At 37.9% G+C, this 13,318-nt stretch overlaps 1 protein-coding gene across 1 annotated transcript in view; it reads left to right on the top strand.

Moving 5' to 3' along the window:
- The window catches only part of TTC29 (tetratricopeptide repeat domain 29), a 242,620-nt gene that overhangs the window by 195,904 nt on the left and 33,398 nt on the right, over window positions 1-13,318 (top strand). The window lies entirely within an intron of this gene.

The following is a 13,318-nucleotide window of genomic DNA, read 5'->3' as shown; positions in this document are numbered from 1 at the left end:
GAAACTGATGTGAAGGAGGAAGGATGGCCTTGTTATTCAAAACATTTGAACATCACCTGGGAGTATTTTATCTGCAATAGAAATGCAGAAGCTCAGGCCCATCCGGATCTACTAGATCACAATCTGCATTTTAACAAGATCCCTAGGGTCCTCAACCCAGGCTGCCCTTTAGACTCCTCTGTCAGCTTTTTAAAACCACTGATGCAGAGACCTCATACCCAGGGATTTGGATATAAATGAGTATTGATTGGGTGGCACCCAGACAATGGTATTTTTTAAAAGCTTCCCAAGTGATTTCTAAGGAGCAGCTAGAATTGAGAACCACTAGAATTATAAGCTTGAGAAGTCTAAATTCTTCTCCTAGTGTTAGCTAGCTGCACCAATCAGCTAGCTTCTATAGGTCCGCCTTTTAACCTATTCGGTAAAGATGATGTATATACCCTGCCTACTTCAGGGGAGTTGCAACAAACAGACACAAAAGGCTTTAAGCACAATGCGCATGTTATTTTTATTATTTTTATTGTGTTGAACTACATGTGTAATTTCTAATGTTCACCATTTGAATGTTATTTTAAATGACCTAGAGTGTGCAATGCAATATTTTTTAGAAATTTAGAAATTATTAAAACAACTAAAGATATACAAGCTCCTTAAACTTTCTGAAAAATAACAGAAAAGTATCTGAATGAAAGTCAGTTATGGGTCACTTTTGTGTGACACTGATTATCAGCCCAAAGTGTAACTAAGGTGATAATTAGAACTAAGGCACACCCACTATGTGAAGACACATTTGTTCTACTCTGCCTTGAATCACGGCAGAAATTGGGACTTTCTTTTGTTTTTAACAATATGTAACATGCTTTGGGATCTACATCTTTATTTGGGGCATGTATAAAAAATATATCCTTTATCCTTATTTTAGTATCTAAAAGCTATAAATAACCAATGGTAGAGCCTTGTACTACCTTTCACTATTATATTTTTTGTAGGTATGCCTCAGTAAAAGCCATAATTCATAAAATAAGAAAGATATATTTTTAAATCCTCAGAATCAGGAAAATAATCTGAAACATGATGTTAAAATTTGAGTATTTGACTTTATTAGATACAGTATTTTTTATTTCATATATGTCAATATCTATCTAAAAGGAAAATAAAAATACTTGCAATCATTCATGTAAAACATTCATGACATTATGTCATGTGTACTTTTAAAATTTCAGCCATAAATACTGATACTAAGGATTTGAATCAAAACTCTGATATTATAGGGCAATATGTAGTTTTAAGAAAAGAAAGATTTGAAGAGGAGAGAAATGCTTGAAAGCAACCGTTTTGTTGCTGAAAGTTAGGCATAGTTAATAGGTTAATTTCTGTTTATTGAATAAGAGCGCCCAATGCTGATTGATATAGTAATTTCAGTGTTTGCTATGGCAAATATTAGCTCATTATCAGTTTTAATAGCATTTTGCAGAACAAGCCTTTTCTTGACATCTAGAAAATACTATTAAATTTCCCTGCATAGATACATTGTTATGACATGCAATAACTACTTGAATATAAAGGGGATTAATAATTTAAAAGGTGTTAACAAATTAGGGCCATCATTAAAAATAGACTTTGAACCATTTTGTAGCAAAATCAGATTGAGGTAATGCTCTGCTCTTATGATAAAGAATTACTGCATTAATTCTGCAAAGTGAACTTATTGCTCCTATTCGTCTCCAAAACCCTGGAGCATTAAAAGACAGGAAGAATGAAATGATCACTGCCTTTTTTTCAGACACAACAGCTCCAATATTTCCATCACAGTTTCACAGCTCAGTCGGCCTAGTTGTGTTAATGGGGGGGGAGGGGAGGAACCTTCAAAATGTCATCTTTTTCTTTAATTTTGCTTTTAGCCTGTCCTATAAAATTGCGCCAAATTTTCTTGGACAGTTTGTAATAATAATAAAGAATTTGTATTTAACTTAGGCAACAGCAGATTGACTGCATGGCTTGATACTGTTTTACATCTGACTTTTCAAAATGTAACCCACAAGTATGTTGAGGATCTTATTTTCCCTGTCTCTATATTTGCACATTTGCAGCCCCTAATGGCCAGAGTTGATTTGACTGATCAGGATGGCTAAGTGCTGCCCCCTTCTTTCTCCATGGACATCCTCCTAAAACTAAGCACTTTTCCAAATAGAAGACAACCTCACAGAAGTTGTAGTTTTGTCAAGAGAAATAGGTAGCTACACTTTCCCATTTGAATCTTTAAATTTAATACAACTTTCTCTACTCTCTCGCTTAAAAATATATATGATAACATATTTTTAAACATTATCATACTTGCTGATAAGTAAATCCTCTGTGCAAACTATTGACAAAAACTGAAAAGAAAGTTATAATTGGTATAGAAATTGCAACTATGATACATATATTCATAGAATCATAGAAGGTTAAAGCTGAAATGAACCTAAGAGGGTCACCCGGTCCAACCCTAAAGGTGCAGAGACTGAGGCTCAGACAGGTTAAATAGATTGTCTTAGAACACATGCTGTGAATAACAGGTAGGATCTCTCCATTGTTATTTTTGCATTATTAGCCATCCCTCAGGTCTGAGATTCCCATATTTCTCAATATTGCCTGATTACAGCTGTGAAGTGGAATGAATATTGGGCTTAAGGTCAGCTGGCCTAGAGCTCGAATCTCAGATTATGCACGCATTCTTGAGAAAATCTTTTGACCTCTTGTTAATGTCTGTTTCTTCATCTACTAAATATAGATAATAATACTTGACTTCAGGGATGCTGTGTAAATTAACTGAGATTATATATGTATAGGCACTATAAACTATCAATCATTAAACAAATATAAGTTGTTATTATTAAGAAGAAATGTCTGCTTCCACTAAATTAAGACATTTTGTTATCTGGGAGGAGAATTATTAGTTAGCCAACACATGAACAAGGCCTTGAGGCAATGTGACAAAACAATAAGTTTTCATTTGGGGGAGAAGAAAGGTAAAGAAATGTCTAAGGCATGGGCAATTAGAACAGAAGAGTGAGGCGCCAAGGTCAGTTGTCAAAAACAGAAGAGAGACAGCAGAGGAGATGGGGACTCCAATTTATAATTGAGAAAATGGAGGTTTGGAGAAGTTAAGTAATTTGACCCCAGTGACCCAGCTAGAGGGTGGTAGAACTAGGACTGAAACCAGGCCTTTCTCATTCCAGAGACCAGATATAAGGGGAATAAATTACAGTTTCATAAATAGAATGAAATTTTTGCACTAAGATCATAAGAAAACATTTTTTTTCTCATATCCGAAGCTGGAGGTGAAAAATATTATGAAGAAAATGTAAGGAAGCTCTAGAGATCCATAGTACCAACTTGCTAAAGCAACGATGGACTCAATATTTCACTTACAGCACAATTCAGTGAATGATTCCAAAGGAATTCTGGTTGAAATTTGTCAATGATCTTCTTTAACCTTAAACAATTCACTGAAGAACTGAACAGCTTCTAAATGTTCTAATAACACTAATTTACCCACCAAGGCTTCCTCTCAATTCACAATCCTTCTGACAATCCCTTTAACCCAACCAGAGGGTAGATTTTCTTCTTGGGTTACAAACTGATTGAGAAAAAGTTTTTTAGCAATTCATGAAATCCTGTAATTTCATCCTCTGTCAAAGATCCCATAAAGCCTGATGCTGCAATACATTCATACATAATGTCGTTTAACCCAGTTTGGAATATCACTTGAGATGGAATTTAGCAGGTATGAGACTAATGGCTTTATCACAAACCTACTTTTAAAAAATACTAATTAAGGGCTTCCCTGGTGGCACAGTGGTTAAGAATCTGCCTGCCAATGCAAGGGAAACAGGTTTGATCCCTGGGCGGGGAAGATCCCACATGCGTCGGAGCAACTAAGCCCTCGAACCACAACTACTGAGCCCATCTGCCACAACTACTGAAGCCTGTGCACCTAGAGCCCGTGCTCTGCAACAAGAGAAGCCACCACAATGAGAAACCCATGCACTGCAACAAAAAGTAGCTCCCACTCGCCACAACTAGATAAAGCCCATGGGCAGCAACAAAGACCCAACGCAGCCAAAAAGAAAATAAATAAATAAATAATAAAGTAAATCTTAAAAAAATAAAATAAAATAATAAAAAATAGAAAATACTAATTAAATTTTCTTGTTTAACTTTTTTATCAGACAGGTAGTCCATGTGTAATTAATATATCATTAAAATATTTACTTAGAAACATTTAGCTCTGCCTATCCCAGCTAATGAGGCTTCCTCATCCACCATCAATGCCATAAGAGTGTTAAAATGAATTACAGACTTTTGAGAGTACCTATTGGTACAGAAGTAAAGAAAGAGAAGCAGCTATGAAAATAGTAACGAATGAAGGAGGGATTTGCTCTGTGGTAGATGCCAACCCAAAGACCAGGCTCGTCCGTAATGATCTCCTGATCAAAATCATCTTTTCTCGCATGTCAAAGTTATTTACTTACATATATCTCTATTTAAGTTTTCATGATTAGGCATTTCTTCAAGTTAATAAACATTCATTTTCAAATGAGAATATCTGTGAGAAGATCATGGCCATTCATACATTAGAATTGGTTGATTTAACCTAATTGCTTTCTTCCTAACATTTAACAGAGCACAGCTGAACAGAGACATGGTGAGCCTGAGTAAATAATTTTTTGACTCCAGAACTCTCTGCTCCCCAGATGTACTCCATTTCTGAAACCCCCAACTTGCCCTTAGCATTCTGCTCTCCTTGAGAATTCAGCTATCTGACCTGCATACGTGTTTATGGCAGAGGCCATATATTCTGAGCAACAGTCCCCTCTAGAGAGCTGAAGCTTTAAAAACATTTCAGTCAATGTTATTGACAGTTGATTTATATCCTTTGAATTTGCACTCCTAGATCAAGATTCTTTTTTATTTCCAGCCATAGAGTATCATCATCATTTAAAATGGTAAATCTGGGCAGATGCCAAGTTCTGCCTGTCTTTTGAAGGCTGCCTGTCTAATCGATTCACTTGGTTTGAGGCCACATTACAAATGAAATCAACTGTGTTAGTGCTGAAATAAGACGATGATACCTTGTTATCACTGAACAATCTATACTTATATGCAGAGATGTTTTCAGGGAGCAATTAGATAAAATGCTCTCCATTTGTTAGGTAAGATAAACATTAGAATTTTGTTTTCAAATTTAGCCCATCCTTTGATTAGAAATTAAAACCTGAAAAGTTGAATGCATTTTACTAAACGTTAACTTGTGATTTTGGTTTCTTTTAAAGAAATAACTAGACATTTAAATTAAAATTTAACTTTAAATTTAATTTAAATCTTCATAGAATTACTTTCCATGAAAATATTCCATGTAAATTTATCTTAATGTAAACTCTTCTCTTTTTTTATATTGAGGATGTAATGTTCTAAATGTTAAAAATAGCAGACAATTGCACTTTAAAACATGTCTATACATACATGCCTTTAAGATATACAAGGCTAACAATTTTTAAATAAATCCTAAAATTCTTCCAAACATTTAATTACATGTTTATGATTTATAGAATGATGAAATCATACATTAAGATCTGACTTATTAATGAAGATTTTTTTGGTAACACAAAAATATATAAATAATGCTTATGGCCAAACTTAAAGTCAACAAGCCTTTGCATGAAAAGTGAAATAGTCTAATCAGTAAACTGGAAACTGACCATCTTTGTGGGAAAAAGGGAGAAAAAAAAGAAAACAAATTTTCTTTATAGTTGCTGTCACTTTTAGCAGACAGTAAGAAAAAACACATTAGTGTAACCTCAGGACACGATCATCCTTTTTGAACTGAATCTATTCAGTGCATCTCTGTTCCTCAGCATCATGTCTCCAAGCATCGCCTTCCTCCTCATTGTTAAGAGCCTCAGTCTGGAGGTGACCCCTTTTATTATATTTTGATCATCTGTAGATAAAATGTCAAGCACAAGCGATGTAACAGAAGCAAATGATAGCTATGTTAGAACATGATAAAAAACCAAAATCCTCTTACCTCACAGAGCCTGGGTATATGTACTCTCTTAAGTGGATTCTATTGTAAAGTGTTTTCTTTCTCTGTAAAATTAATTATTCTTACTGAAATACTTATTAACCAATTAACCAGCCATAGAGCCAGTAATGCCTTAAGGAATATTTCTTATTGGGGTGACAGAGGCTTGGAGTTGGGATTGGATATGATAGTGTCAGTCCACAGCACCCCCCACCTCCGCCCCGGGAGAGGGGTGAAGGCTGCATCTCTCTCGAGTAGCCCCTTGAGGTTAGCTTAGAGCAGCGCTTCTGCTTTGGAAGAGGCTGTAAGCCCTCTGGGCTACAGGAATATGCTGTTTTTAATAAGAACCTTGCACAAGACAGTAGCTGTGATTTGGAGTCTATTTTCTTCCCTCTACCACTCTTGAAATGGAACAGATCACAAGGTGATTGAATACTTAATGCCAAACTAGTTCTGAGCATTAGAAATCATGAAGAACATCAAATCCATAAGTTAGACTCAAAAAATGGTTTGATTAAGATGCTTTGGGGGTATATCCTCCTCTTTGTGCTCTGGGAACATCACTATGTTGCATTGCCATGGAAGAAGGGTGGAAACGTGAGAATTAAATTCAGGTCCCTGTCGTCATTGTCCTCCCCTCTGGCTTAGCAATAATCAACCCTGTTATTTAGTGTTGTCTTTTCTCTAGTACAAAGTTTAGAACTTGCATGGAGTCAGCCTGTAAATATTAATGCACCATCTCTGAAAAAGGAGTAAGATGCGGATGGATAAAAATGGGAGGCTTTTTGGTGAAGTCTATAAACGCAACAGGTCACGGTCTATGACTTCCACTTTCGGAGCTCACTTTAGATGGTGACTAAAATAAAGAAACTGATATAGCCTCTGTTTCTCTCTTTGCTTTGCTCTCTGCCTTCACTCATTTAACCATTGAAAGATTTTACCTTTTTCAAAACTGTGTCATTTAACTAAACCTATCTGAAAGTTATGAGCTAAGCACATATGCTCATTGTGTTACCTTAAAAGCACTAGCTTAAATGCCATTGCTCATCACCTATAATGAACCTTTTGCAATCTCACAATATGTACACTAATTTACATACAGATGAATGTTATATTTTACCATACTCTCCACTACGTTCCAGTGAAAATAGGGATGGCTGAGATCTATAACCACCATGCAATGAGCTGGACTTTGACTTGGATTGCCATCAACAATAATGCCTTGTACTTAGTAAAGTCAGAAATAGGAGAACTAAGTATCTGTAGAGGAGAGCAGAGGAATTTTTCATCCCTGTCCCCCAAAATATATGGCTCTTCAATGTGAAGTAAATGAAGAGATGAAGAAGAGCTCATTTAGTTTTAAGAAATTCTTGTCCTTTACTTAACGCAGCCCTAGTTCGGGGCAAGAGGAGTAGGGAGAGAGAGAGCTCAGAAGTAGAGCACAAACAACGGAGAAGAGAATGTTTGAATTCAGCGTGACTAACGAGCCTTTCACTTTAGCCTAAGAAACTGAAAGTTGTGCCTTTAAAATAGAGACAGAGAAGTTCTGGGAACCGAAAATCCTAACCCCGAGGAATGGAAGAGGGGAGAGGACTATTGAAAAGGCAAAAGCACTGACTGCTAGGAAAACTTCATCCCCAGGGAACTGACTGCAAGTCCCAAATCCAGAAATAACTTTAGCTTAACCATTAGCAGCTCAAAACTCAAATAACAAAGCTTTGTTTGGTTGTCAAAGTTAATAACTAATGTAGAATATGGGTACATATTATCATTTTTTAAAGGAAGGTGTTCATGTCTTGTGGAAGTGTATCAGAAGTCAGAAAAAAGTAGCAAATCAAATTTCATCCACACTCCTTAGTATCAGATAAGCCAGACAAAGTATAAGTCTGAGGTCACTGAGAATTCAATTCTCATCTCTTTTTCAGCCCTGAGTTCCTTTATGGCTATATTTCAATAGTTAAAATTTTTTAACTATAATAATGCGCGTATGTGAAAAGTACCTTGTTCCTTAAAAGATATTTGTGAATTAATAAGTAGAAACTAAAAATATGTATAGATTAAGCACTGTATGCATTTTATCATTATTTGAATTAATTTGGGCAGGGTGGTGATTGCCCAGGTTAGACAAATTATTCCGAAATCTAAAAGACTGGAAGCAGTAAGCTCGTGTTCATTATTACTTATTTTCCTGAAATCAAAATTGAACACAGTTAATAAAATTGATGTTTCATAGAAGCCTCATTGTATATTTAACAGTTGCCTGCTATATACTTTATCTGAGAAGGTGTTTCTTGAGTGGCTCGAACATACATGGGACCACTGTAAAGAGAGATGGCCATCTTTTGTTGTCTACACACTACGTTGCCTTAAGAGACACTGAGACCCGCAGACAAAAAATGAAATTACACTGATCCAAAAGATATGCCACTGAGAGCCTTCTATTATAGTCCTACCTCAGACATTTTCCCACCATTAAATTCACACATTCAGGCACTGGGAATCAAGCCAGCCAGACACAGAGGTTTGGTTAAAATAAATCTACTGTATTAGCTTTTGCGAAAATGATTAAACTCCATGGATTCAAGATCAGTCCTATTTTTCAAGCAGTCAAAGGCAAATAAACCCTAATGTGAGAGACAAAATGAGAAGAAGGCTGGCAGAGATAAAACTGAATCACAGAGGGAAGCAATCTTCCTTATATAAGACATGATTTGAGCCGGAAAACAACACGAGGTCATCGATTTGGTGGTTGTTTTTTGTTGTTGTTGTTTTTAAAATCTGCTAACAGGCAACATTTTTTTGAAAGCCTTTTAAGGAGACTGTCCATCACAAAGGCACAATTTTAATCAAAATTCTTACAACGTTTCCCAAATTCCTAAAGGCAATCGGCTCCACTCAAATTAGTAACTCAGATAAATCACCATTAATTAGCTAATATAAGCCAGCAGGTGGTTTTGAGCCCAGAGACATTCCCTGGTTATTTAAATTATGTATATTACACCACACTAAAGAAAGAGTAAGTAAAAGGGAGCAAAGAGACAAATCTATTTTTAAAAAGTCTGTTTAGGGATAACACTCAACGAAAATCTCCTGCAACTTCTACATCTTACCCAGAGGAATACAAGGCAGCCTTGACCCCCAACTCAAAAAATATTCTTCACGAACATCCAGCTCTCATTTCAACATGGATTATGCGATGTACAAAGTGTGCATTGGAAGCTTACTTGAATATATTTGTGCTAGAAAGATTACCAATTACTAAAGAATAGGAGAGGAAGAATTGTTTTTCATGTATAATTTGTGACACAAGAGAATCTTCTTCATAATCTTTATGCCCTGGTGTTCTTTAATTGACCTACTCTAATTCATGTAATTGAGGGTTATTTCCTAGACTGTAAAAAGAGACAGAGGCACGGCATAGCTGCTAACCATCCAAGATTGCATTTGCAATGGAATGGTGTAGAAGATGGTAGTTTGTATTGAAAATTCTCTTGTCCATATGGGGCAACTTTTCTTAATCTTGTTAGAGAGCTATCCTTTTACTTTCCTAAACAAACAGTGAGTCTTTTGATAGTCTAACCACAGAATAATTTTTGGACAAAATCACATTAGACTTCAGACACCTTATTTTACTCTGTTCTTCAAATGCTGTCCATAGCATGTATCATTTCAAACTTCATAGCTGTAGCATCTACTTAATAGGATTCCTAAGACACAAGCATAATGAAATAAGTAGATATCTGGACCTAACTAAAGATTTCACTAAAGAAAATCAGAGTTTGACTCTTCTTAAACATGGAAGTTGAATTTCAATAAACTATTGATATAATATGTTGAGTTGGGAGATATATATTCGTTTTAAGAAGATCCAAAGTCTTTGAATTGAAGCTTCCAGAAATAAACTAGCCCCTGGGATAGGCTAGATTTGGTTCTGGGTGGTTCTCTGAGCTGCCTTTGGACCTGTGATGCAGAACTTTACATTTACATCTCAATTAAGCCTGGAAGGTGGCAGAAACCAGACCAACCCATGAAATCGGGGAAGTAAGGAACCGTTCTCTCCAGCATTCTCTAAACACACTTTCATCTCGGAGTGGGAGGGGGAGAGACAACAACCCCAAAAACAACAAATAAAAATTACCTGAAAGTAGTGATTTTGCTTATACTAAAATTATCTGAAAAATACTCGCAAACCATTATTTCACTGTGTTGGAATATTTGCCACAAGATCAAACTAGAAGGGAAATCATGACTACTTTAATTTATCAGGTTAAGGTTCACCATCAAACAGCATCATCACTCCCCAAATACAAATAGCTCACGGCATAATGTTAAGGCAACTGGAAAATCGGCACCAATATATTTGGAGTTTGTGACATTTTTAACATCCCTACTTTTTAATACAACTCTCCACCCTTTTTGGAGCAAACTAACAAGTCCTGTATTGTGATACAGCCCTGGATGCTCCAGAGAAGCAAGTGCTGGCTTGTTGCTGGCTTCATGTAACCGTGCCCTTTGATATCTTTTTTTTTAAGTTTGTAATAATGCTGTGACTACTGCTGTTCACAAATATTTTATTTATAAAATCTGTCCTCCCCTAGGGCTGGTACAGAGGATCTACAAGCTGAAGGCTAGTCTATAAACTCCACTCACTCTAGGAGACCGAGCTTCTTTCTCCAACATCAATCGCTGAGCCGGGTGTCTCGACAGAGTAAACTAGCTGCGCTTCCCTATTGCAATATGGAAAGCAAAGCATCTCTTTGCAAATAGGTTTTCCTGTTGTGGCATTCTTTAGACAAAACACATTTAGAGAAATACCTTGTGAGGTAACAGGGCCCTTTCTTTCAGTGGGAGTGCTAGAGGGCAGTACTAAAGGCAAGAGAAAAAAGTGTTTTTTTAAAAACCCGTCACCATCTCTAGGTTTACATCTGAATAATAATCCTTAGGTACTTTACACTGTTGACACGAGACTCTGCTGTTCCATAGATTATTGAAAACACGGGTAGCGCGTGAGTGAAGGTGGGGTGGGCAGAAGGGCACTACATTTCGTATCAGAAGCCTGGGGTTTCTAAACTGCAAAAATTGTTCCTATCAGGTATCATTTACATGGCCTTCCACCCAAGGCGTATGAAGCCCGACTATAGTTAATACTAAACTGGGATCTATATTTCAGACTTCAGCTACATTTTATTTAATAGCTAAAACAGGAAGGAAAAGGCATTCTTCATTTCCTCTCGCTCGATGGCCTAGCCAAGCTTTCCTTACTGCAACCATCAGAGAACACGGCCACGGCCAACCGCTGAAGGTTAGCAAACCCCTCTCCCCGTGCCCACGGCCAGTCCCAGCTCCATGACCAGGGGTGCTCTACCCGCCTGCCTGCATTTCATTTTCCCCTCTGGGTCCAAGAGGCATTGGCTCTTGCCAACAAATTTCTTCTACTTTCTCTCAGTCGGCTCACAGTGCCCTGTGCCCTTTTTCTCTAGGCGCTGGCCCCATTCCTGCCTTACCCATTGGTCTGCCAGCTTCTGCCTCTGTCTGTCTCAGACCCTTCATCCAATACCCCCAAGTGAATATGGCAGAAGCCTGGTCAAAATTGGTGATAGTCCAACACCCACACCGGACATCTGGGTGTTAATGGTCGGCATTGTTTGCTCTCTGGTTCTTGATCTATTGATGATGAATGACAGGGACTCTGTCTCCACTTTTCTCAATTTTTTAGATTTTTTTACTCCTAAAATAATTACAGGGTGGGGGGACCACACCCCACCTTCGCCTCTAATACATCCCCACAGGGAGTAGCCATAAAGCCCACTGGCTTCTCACTCATCAAACTTGAGTACCAACCATAAGCCAGACTTTTTCTAGGCCCTGGAAATAGAAGATGAATCAAACACAATCCCTGCCATCAAAAAGCTCATATACAGGGGCTTCCTAGGTGGCGCAGTGGTTGGGAATCCGCCCGCCAATGCAGCGGACACGGGTTCAATCCCTGCTCCAGGAAGATCCCACATGCTGCGGAGCAACTAAGCCCGTGCGCAAAAAAAAAAAAAAAAAACTCATATACAGACAGGGGAGCAGAGGACAACATACTTGAATGGTTGATGAGACAGGCATTCACCACACCTGTGGGAGTGCAGAGAGATTGCCACCTGTCCTGCCCGTCGAGATAGTTCCCGCATCTCCACATGGTGCTCGGGGAGTAATTCAGTAACTGGGCTATGCCCTTTGTGGGACTAGAATGTATATGAGAAGACAGCTTGGGGAACCTAATAGGCATTTACTACCTCAAATCTATATCTGAGGCACCTCTGGGTTCTGCCTCTGCTACTGTTTACCTATTCGCTCTTCATTTCTCTCCTCTGCCTCCCCTGCTCTGCCCTCCCCCTTTTTCATCCTTCCATCTCTCACTCTCTCTCACACACACACACACTCACATACACACAAACTCCAAACACACACTCTGCATGGGAGTCATCTAATAAAAGCCGCCTTCATTCAGGGTGTGCGGAGAAGCAACAACCAGATACAGTGAGATATTAATCATACAGACATAGAGGTATTTCAGAGGATATCAAGGTTATCCATACTCATTCCTTTCCCTCTTCACTCCCTGAAGCCACTCTGGCAACACTCTTCCTTATTGATAAATAAGCCACTCTTATCAATAAGCCACTCTTCCTTATTGATAAATCAAGTCTGGGTGACTTAGCTTTGTGGGCATTTGCCTCCCCATAGTGAATGAATGCTCTAAATGTCCCTATTATGGGGCAGGATCTGTTCCTTTGATTAACTGTTCCATGTGAGGGAAGCTCTCACAGCACAATTTGTAGTTCTTTCCTTTCAATCAATCCCGGACATAAAGGATGCACCCTCCGCTGATGGACCACTTCAATAACTGAGCTGCCTCCCCCTTTGTGGGACAATGCAGATGAAATGCTCTGTCAATTTAAACTGCTAGACAAATCTTGGTTTTTCCAAAGCTAAGTGAGAGGCAAAATGCCTAGCCCAAGGAAATCAAAGCAAACTATAATCATCCTCAAACTAGGAAACCAATGCGCAAAAGACAACAGGTGAAGTTGAACTAAATATTTCTTTGAGTGCCGTAAAACTGAAGGGTGTCTTATATTCCTTGCTTTGTTGTCTTTAAAACATCAAAAGAAAAAAAAAATAACCTAGAAAAGGCAGTCTGGCTGTGCTGCTTGTTCACTGTTGAACTCTCTAAACCATCCACCTCTAATTCAACCTGACACTGCTAAT

The sequence above is a fragment of the Hippopotamus amphibius genome, chromosome 3 (genome assembly GCF_030028045.1).
Source record: "Hippopotamus amphibius kiboko isolate mHipAmp2 chromosome 3, mHipAmp2.hap2, whole genome shotgun sequence".
Taxonomy (NCBI): domain Eukaryota; kingdom Metazoa; phylum Chordata; class Mammalia; order Artiodactyla; family Hippopotamidae; genus Hippopotamus; species Hippopotamus amphibius.
The sequence above is the reverse complement of the archived record's forward strand: the minus strand, read 5'-3'. Positions and strand labels throughout refer to the sequence as shown.